The sequence below is a fragment of the Meleagris gallopavo genome, chromosome 8 (genome assembly GCF_000146605.3).
Source record: "Meleagris gallopavo isolate NT-WF06-2002-E0010 breed Aviagen turkey brand Nicholas breeding stock chromosome 8, Turkey_5.1, whole genome shotgun sequence".
Classification (NCBI taxonomy): Eukaryota; Metazoa; Chordata; class Aves; order Galliformes; family Phasianidae; genus Meleagris; species Meleagris gallopavo.
In genome coordinates this window covers 11,473,620-11,482,593 of record NC_015018.2, presented here as the reverse complement: position 1 = coordinate 11,482,593, position 8,974 = coordinate 11,473,620, and the positions used below count along the sequence as shown (strand labels likewise).

Genomic DNA, 8,974 nt, shown 5'->3' with positions numbered 1-8,974 from the left:
CACGCGGCCGGCCCCGGGGCTGCTCGCTCGGGGCCGTTGCGGAGCGGGCGAGTCCCACTCGGTGCCCCGGCATCCCGTCCCCGCTCCTCGCTGGGATCCGCGGCGTGAGGTGCCCGCTCGTTCACCCCCTGCCAGAGGCGCAGTTTACAGAAGCTCCCTGGCTGCGAGCGGTGCCAGGCCCTGCTGATGGCCAGGGTTTCCCAAATAAGGCGGCGAGCGTGCCGTGTTCCGCTGGAACCCCGCTAGGCTGCTCTGGCCCCGGGCCGCGCCGAGGTAACGCCGCGGCCTTTTAAGGAGTCGGCAGCACGAGGAGGTGATGGACGATCGTGCTTTTTGGAAGGAGCCTCAGCGGTGAGCTGGTGGTTCCCAGCAGAACAAGAAGAAGAAGAAAAAAAATCCCAACACTTTCACTCCTTAGATAAAACAAAAATCTGACCTTTGAAATTCCAAAGTTGGCATCCAGGTTTGCCATAATGGGTCACACGTCTCTGCTATGTTGGAGGAAAAGCCACTGTACTGAATGCAGTGGGAAATGCAGGCTGGGGTGCGCACAGCAGGTAACTCATCAGCTGCAAACCTGACAGGCAGATGCACCTTTCTGCTGAAAGCAGGCAGTCAGCTGCACAGCTGCCCACTTTGCAGGAGTGTGAGAGAAAGTGAGGTTTGCATAGTTGCAAAGCCAAGTCAGGTTTGGAATAACTAGAAGCAACTTGAACTCCTTTAATGATGCTAATATGTGTATTTATTTTAGAAGAGAAAGTTCTTGCAGTGTGGATCCAATCTACTCATTTATGAGCTCTTGGTTCATAGGCATCTCTGGGAGCTTCTGAATGTGTACGTGTCAGCCCAGGCTGTGCTGGGCAGTGCTGAGGATCTCAGTTGTCTGTGGCACACACTGTGGGGACAGAGAGTCTGAATCAAACTGCACTCAAACTCAAACAATTGCTTAGGGTATTATTCAAACAAAAAAAGTTTGAACTAGGTTTAATGACTTAATAAATTATGGATTGTACTGTATTTGCTGGTAAATGGAAAAAGAACAAGAAATAAAGCTTGTGTTTTGGAGCCTGCGTTTCTGGTAGGAGGTGATGGTCATGTCAGTGCAAGGCTCTGGGTTTGCAGTTGTGAACTTCTGTGGGCGTACTAATTCCTTCCTTAATGACACTTTGCATTTTTATCACTTCCTTCTTTTACCTGATAAATTAACGTTCCACTGTTCACTCTCATAATGTGTGAACAGTGATACAGTGAAGCTCAAGGTTGCTCTGAGCAAGCAGGAAACAGAATGTAGCAAGGTTCCTGGAGTGATGTGGAGTGGCGGAGGTGCTACGAAGTTTCACGAGTGCTTTGGGTATATTTGCAATTCCCCCCTGACAGTAGGCCAGCTGGATTCTGGCTGTGGGGGGGGGGGTTGAGTGTACTGAGTAAGTGCTTTGTTCAGCCAAGCGTCAAGAAAGGGAAAGACTGCGAATGCCTCTGCTGTGAGTGGTTCAGTGATGGAGTGCTCGAACTGAGGGATGTGGCTGCCATCCTGGTCTGCTGCTGCAGCCTCTTCTGGAACGTAATTTCTATGGAATTCTTCCCCTCTGAGTTGAAGATTGTTCGTAGCTTAGCAAAATGCCGCTACCACATTTGCAGATGTCCAGTGATCATCAAGATGATGACTTTTTTTTCCTTGTAAGTCTCCTCCTTGTTCACCTTTAGACTTCATAGATTGAAGAGGAGGGGATGAGCACAGTGGTCACTGCAGCATATGTGTCTCAGTTGAAAAAAAAATGCTGTGAAGTTCAGTTTTGTTGGTTGCTCTCTGAAAGGTGTGGGGAGGAAGCTAACCCATGAGATAGCCCAATGGCTGCAAGATGCTTTCAGCTCAGTTCCTACTGATCATGGTAGGCTGGAATGTTAGCAATATCAGCTGCGTGGATTGTGCATCAGCTGCATGGTGCTAAAGCAGTAGTTTGTTTATCCTCCTGGTTTTACTTGTGTGTAGTGTTAATGAAGTCAGAAAACAACCAGAACTGTAACATGAAACTTTAAATGGTTTGCATGGCTTATGTGACTTGGTAATAGTCTTGAAAGAGGTCACAGTCAAATGTACAGAGAGAATCCAGCCCATTTATCCCAGTTCTGTTCCCCAAGCAGCAGGTCACTGTGCAGTTTATTAGTGTCATGTAGCTGCTCACCTCAGCAAGCTGGGCTTCTTGCAGCTGCTCTCTGCCTGAGGAATTTTTGTAAGACTGAGGAACAGAATTGTCAACTTCTGGCCAGGAATCACATCATTAATCCAAGTAGTCATGTTCCTGCTTTCAGTGTTCATACCTTTAGAAGGTGTCAGCCATTAACCTGCACTGTGCTTCGTAAGTGTGTTTATGTTAGGATTTTGTTTGTTTGTTTAATGATATTCTGTATTTTTAAAAAAACAGATGCACGCTACTAGAAAATGTCCTAGATTCTCATCCTTTTTAAAAAGATCTTGGCCTGATTTGCTGTCATCTTAGTTTAGTTCCTTACTAGATGGGGTTCCAAGGAGAAGATGGAAGTAATGTCTAAATGTGGCAATGAGAGTGGAGAGCTTTGAGCCTATCACTGAACCCAGGAACGCACAGTGCAATGGGCCTCTCAGCTGTAGCACAGCAGGAATATTCTAAGTGAAGTTTTTTCTCTACAGCAGAGATTCTTATGAAATAAATTAGCCATGCTATGGAAATAGTACGTAAGCACCCTTTGGATTATGAGAAGACATTTCAGTTTTACAGTTGTAATAACAGTACATCTTCATGTGATGTTGCTCAGATCTGGATGTCAGACACTTGTGCTTGCTACGTAGGTAGGGTGGTTCTGCTGCCAGAAATGAAGCACAGCATAAACCAAGCATCATAAAAGTTACTCTAGAAAATGTAACCTAGCATTATGTACAAAAGTCAAAATGTGTGTTTTCTTCCTCTAAGCAGAAGCGATGTAAAAGTTCTCTTCCTCCTAGAGCTTTGACATAGAAAGTTCTGGAAATGAATGAATATGAATTTAAAGCTTATCATCTGTAGCCTTTTAGTAAATATGTACCATATGCAATACTGATTTGCTGTGGGTAGTGTGCCAAGCACAGCTCCTAAGGCTGCCTAAAACCACAAAGTGGGTAATTGCTGTAACAGACCCTCTCTGAGCACGTGATTCTGCACCTGGCCAGCTTATGGTTTCAAGTCTTGGGGCCTCCCCACTTGCTCTAGGTTAGCATGTCTGTGCATTGTTGAATAATTGCATGAAAACTGTAGTTAATATGAGTAGTTGTATGAGGAATACTGCTTTCAGTGGTTTGGGGTTTTTTGAAGAAGGAGGTGTTTTTGTTTTGGTTTGGCTTTGCATTGTTCTACAAAGGTCTCTGCTGACTCTTCGGCTGCTGGACAGACTTCTGAAGTGTTCTATTTATTTCACATTAAAAGACAGGAGGTCTTGTCTCTACTGCTGGTCTAAGAGTTTGACATCCCCGACCAAAGCAGTAGCTGAGGCGTGGAATCCCCATACTTAGCCCGTCCTATCCCCTTGCTCTCACTTGATCTGGGAATTCAATGGAGCCGGGAAAGGCAGCAGGGTGGAGGGGAGGGTTGGCACACAGGCACAGCAGCAGCCTCTGTGCCCTGCCCGAGGGACCTCAGCGGGTACTGGCATCCCCAGCCAGGGAGCAACACATTATTCTGCCAGCACATTATAAATGGTTCTGAGTTTGCCCATTGCAGCAGAACAACGCTAAAGAAAAGAGGAGAGCAGTGGCAGGAAGGAGAAGAAAACAGCTGAAATAAAGATGAATGAAAGGGTGATGAACAGATGGCATGGTTCAGCACTGGATAATAAGAGAAGAGGGAGCAAGTGGGGCCTATGAACAGAGTGGTGCGATGGGATTGGAGCTGCAATTTGATTTTCGGTAGCGGGCTGCCTTTTGTGGAGGTAGTGACTGCCTTAGGTCAGCTCGTCTCTGGGAGTAGTGTTTTGTCCATGGCCTTTGAGCCTGGTGGCACTGCAGTTGTCTCTCAGACTGTCACTGCCTCCTGCTTTAATGCTGCAGTCTCACTGGTTTCTTCTCAGTGCCTTCTTTACATACTCAGCTCTATTGGAAATTTTGCTTTTTCTGTGTTATCCCAGATTTCCACCAGGTTGGGTAGCAGAACAAGAGTTTAGTTTTCTCACTGGAGTGTGTGCATATCATTCACTGCGACTTCTGTGGCTGTGGTGATTCCAGACTGGGCATTTCTGGTGTTTAGCCCTACCCCTGTTCCAGGAAAGTTTGTTTCCTGGTTACTTTGAGTTGACACAGTATTTATATCAGAATCGGAAAGTCTCCAAGGAGGTTTCAGGCACTTCTTTACGTAAAACAAATGAACTGCAGATGGTTGAACACAAGAGATTTTGTTTTCATGTTCTAGAATGTGGTTCTTTGTTTCAAGTAAGGTTTCTCTCTCTTTGCCTTAGTCAGCATGCCTCACATACCTGTCAAATTTTCTGAGATGTTCTAGAAAATGTCTTACCTACATCACCTGGCTCTCAGTTGTCTGGTGCTGGCAATATCTGCAATATCTGTGTACAGATTTGAGCAGGCAGAAGCTGCTAACCAACACCATCTCATCAAGGGCCCAAAGTCATCAGCTTTTACATCTGATTGCAAATTGGGTCTTGAATCTTTTCTGCTACAGGGTTTCATGAGGACAATTATGTTGCTGCAGGCGTCAATATGACTAAGCTGCTCTGGTATAGAACTTTATATACGTATATTTATCAGTTATATGTAAAAATAATTGTATTTTTCATTTCCTCTATACCATCCTAGGAGAGAAAGATGAAGATATAGTGGAGATTACAGTAAAGAAGCATAGGTAATTAAGTTGTAAGGAAAAATATACCTCACTCTACTGATGTAAAGTTGGAATATTTTGAGCAACACTGTTCTTCTGGAAAGTTTTGGATTTGAATTTTGGTTTTGGTTTGTTATTATTGTTGTTTCCTTGTGTATTTTTTTTTATTTTGTTTTGCCTACTAACTTGAAATTTAATTTTTAATCCCTGCATGGATTTAGACACCTCTGCAAAGCCTTACAGTGCACCTGCTGAGATGAAGCTGGCACCAAGCCACACATACTGACCTGACCCTTTCCCATCCACATTCAGTCAGGTGAGTAACTTTCACCACATAAAGGGTTGAACAAGCCTCCTAGTGTCTGTCTTACAATCAGCTGTTAATTTGAAGGTGTTAACATGCACCATCTGGTCCTGCAAGGATGGGATTAGTCAAGCATATCATTACCACTAATAACTTGTTGAATGAAAAGTAAAAATGAAAGCTGAGGAAATCTGCTAGGGTGTAACTGCTTCAAAATTAACTTTCCAGCATTTCTGTGTTATGGAATGTCCTATTTGCCAGGAAACATGAAGAACCAATGAACAGATGATGTATTTTTTGACAAAAAAAGTGTAGGGTTCTTTTTCCTGCTGTCGCTGTTGACTGCTCTTTGTTCTGTGCCCCTTGTCTCTGCCAGCCCACTGGACAGAGCTGGCTGTGCAGCTGCAGAAGTCCTTTCCCAGCCAGCATGCCCACATTGTGGCCTTTGCCACAGAACCAAAGTCTCCGTGGAAAGAACAATCATCCTGTTCATGCTTTTGGAGATGCTTCTTAAATATCTGTCAAAACCAAATTGCTCAGGTAAGTAAGGATATTGAGAAATTGGGGGAATATCTTGTTATAATCCTAATACTCACCTTAAAAGCCATGACAAAAGGTCTTGTGTGTTTTTACATTGAGAAAATATAAATGAGAGATTCCTGATTTTCAACCTTTTTGTGATGGCTTTCCTCTATACTAATTGTCTACTCCGTCTCGAGGGAAAATATCTTTCAGGAAGGTGGCTTTAGCTCACAACCAGTGATGACATACTGATAATGTTAAAGTGCTACAGGTTCCTGCCATTGCCAAATTCCAGCTTTCCTAATGGCACAGTTATGTATTGCATGGGCAAAAAACATTTTCCATCCTTCAGCCAAGATTTTAATAAAGAAATGATTTTGACATCTATAGTTTGCTTTCATGCAATTGCTGTTGTGTTTTGAATGAAGGAGAAGGTGGTGAGTGAGAGTTCAGTGGCTGTTAAATGGCCTGTGTTCATTCCTTCCCTTAAAAATAATGTTAGAAATGGGTTTTTATATACTGTGTTGAGAAGCAGGGAACTGTCGAGCACAGATTACTTCCAAGTATGAAATGCCCATTCTCTTTATGTAGTCAGAAAGTAGAGGTACGAGCTGTTGTCCCTCATTAACAAGAGCCAGAGGGGCTGCAGAGAAATTTAATGCTCTAGCTAATTGCTGGAGTAATATCCTACATGCTACTCATTTTCCTTCCAGCATGAACATGTGCATTCTGACTCTATTTATATGAAAGCACAGCAAAGTGCGGATGACACACCTCCACACTGAGGCCCAGCGCAGGAAGGAGTCATGCTTTTCAGCCAGATTCTTTCTAGGTCACCAGTGCTTTGGATGAAGATGTCAGGATCCTGCATCTGTTCTTGTATCTTGCCAGATGTCTCAAGGTGAGATAAGAGGATTCATGCAGCGAAGGAAAAAAATTTATCTGTACTGTGTTTTTTTGTGAGCCAGCTAAAAATAAATAAATAAATCAGGCCTCCCTTGGCAAACTGAATGCTATGAAGAGGTTTCACTTGGCTTGGATTTACCTATATTTAGTAAAGAATTTAACAATATACTAGAAAGAATATCCTTTGTTTAACTTCTTTTAAACCTTTTCCCTTGCTGATCTGAAAATACAAGTGTGCTGCAAATATTGCCAAAATTATGATTGTCTTAAAAATCTTTTGAGAAGAACTGACAGTGACAGCTAATATCCCCAGTAAAATGTTGTGGTTTGGCTTTGATTTGTGGTTAGCTGTGGCTAGAGTGGCAGCTGGAGGTACAATTTGCAGAAGTACTTCCAAAATTATGATTCATTTCCAGTTGTAGTTGGACAGATTGAACTGGGTTCAGACTTGGTTTCATTCTTTCTTCTGAAATACCTGTATCTTGTACTGTTTCTGCATTTCAAAGGTTCTCTTGTTCTCTCCACCGTCATAGTTATGCAGTTGTAATTCTTTCATAAAGAATGGCTCTAGAAGGCCAATAAATAAATAATTCATGGCATACCCCCTAAATGTCTGCTTTCTGGATAGTTTGAAGGCTGTATGTTAGCAGGAGGCTTGGGTTACACTGGGACATTTTTTAACTGACAGTCACACTTTTAAAATGAATAATTGTGTTTGATCATAATAGCAGCCAGTCTGCAAGGACTCATAAATTCCACTGAGTTACCAGAGATATAGCTTAGTCTCCTTGGAATCCATAATGCATTTTTAATCGGACTATTATGGCTCCATGGTACCTGCATATTCCATTGAAAGTTTGAAAAACTTTCTATTATAATTCAATAGAAACCTGAAGAGTCATATATCCTTCTTGGGTTTCTTGAGCTTATTTTCTTGGCTTGTGGGTAACTCCCAGAGAATGGAGAGAGGGCTTCACTTTTTTGACCTGCTTGTTCAGTCATTTGTTTTCCCTCATTGAACTTTCCTTTATCAGTAAACTCTTTGTTCCCTCTCTTGCTCTGTAACAATTTGAGTGCTTGTTGTTTTGAAAGCCCTTTGGGGGGAGTAACACTCCAACCAACACTCCAACTGGGTGGGTTAACACATAAGGTTATATCTGCTCTAGCAAGTACTGTGACTATTTCTAAAGGAAGGTCAATGGGTCTGATATCCACACTACTCATTTCAGGGATTTTTTTTTTCCACAGGATGAATCTAGTTTTAGCTAGTTGGACTGAATGCCCTGTAGTAGTCAGAACACATTTCAGCCCAGGCTTGTGATTAGGGCATGCTGTGTGTGCTCTGACATGTGAGCAAAAACAAGGGAGGACAGTCACAAGATTTACAATGGGAATGTTAAAAAATTGTTTAAAAAATATTCTCTAGGTGCACCTACCTGGGAGCAGTGCATGGCCTAAGCTGTTCCTGTGGCTAGCTCTGTAGAGAAGGTGCAGTATACCTGTATTTCCTCTGAGATGGTCCTAGGACTGACAGCAAATTCCTTTCATTCCACTCCCACCTATTCAGGATGGATTTTAGCAGTGCTCTCTTACAGCTTTTTTTTTTTTTAAATGCATTTTTCCCTATGGAAGTTGAAGGAAAGCTAAAAACTCAGCATTAATGTTAATAAGAGTTTCAAAATCACAAGCTATCCCTCCTGTGCTTTTGCAGGACATGGAATACTATAAGAATCTTTGCTGCACTGGCATTCCAGCAGTCACAAAGCATTTCTGTGTACAGCTTGTCTTTGCTCATACTTCTATGCTTCCTCCATTATGTAGTTTATTTATCCCTTCTGCAAGGCCCAAAAGGATCTATGCTATGAATAATGGCCCAACTCGGTCCTGATAATCACTTATTTGCTTGGAATGGAATTAAAACTATGCATTATTTGACACAGGACACTGAACAGCCATCAGGTCAGGATGTTGTCAGTGATGTGGGGTAAGTTACAACTGACAAGGGCAGAAGAAAATGATCCTATATTATTCTCTTTAGGTTCTAAAAATAATGTTTTTCTTTAGTGGCTCTCAGCTGAATGGTACTCTAGAATTACTAACTATTAATATATAATAAGGGTGAGTGCAGCCACCAGAGAAGTGTTATAAAACCAGCTGGGTAGGTACATAAGCTGAACAACTTGACTGCGGGTAACAGTGGCCCCATGGCAGGCAGAGCCAGCCAAGGCAGTGACCTAGAATTTTGTACTCGAGCCACTAAACCACATAGCAACAATTTGGTGAGTGTCCTTTCACAGGGGAGATGCTGGAAATACATTCTCTCCCTTGAAAAAAATGTTCTACATTTGGGATGCAGAGTTCTACCCTGCCTTTTCCACTGAAACAAGAACAGTATATATTA

General features: G+C 42.7%; 1 long non-coding RNA gene across 1 annotated transcript; it reads left to right on the top strand.

Moving 5' to 3' along the window:
- The first annotated feature begins 5,037 nt into the window (after positions 1 to 5,037).
- Positions 5,038 to 7,160, top strand: LOC104911941. Its single transcript, XR_004160576.1, has 3 exons — positions 5,038 to 5,157; positions 5,522 to 5,685; positions 6,381 to 7,160. It is a non-coding gene; the product is annotated as an uncharacterized LOC104911941 (long non-coding RNA).
- The last annotated feature ends 1,814 nt before the right edge of the window (positions 7,161 to 8,974 follow it).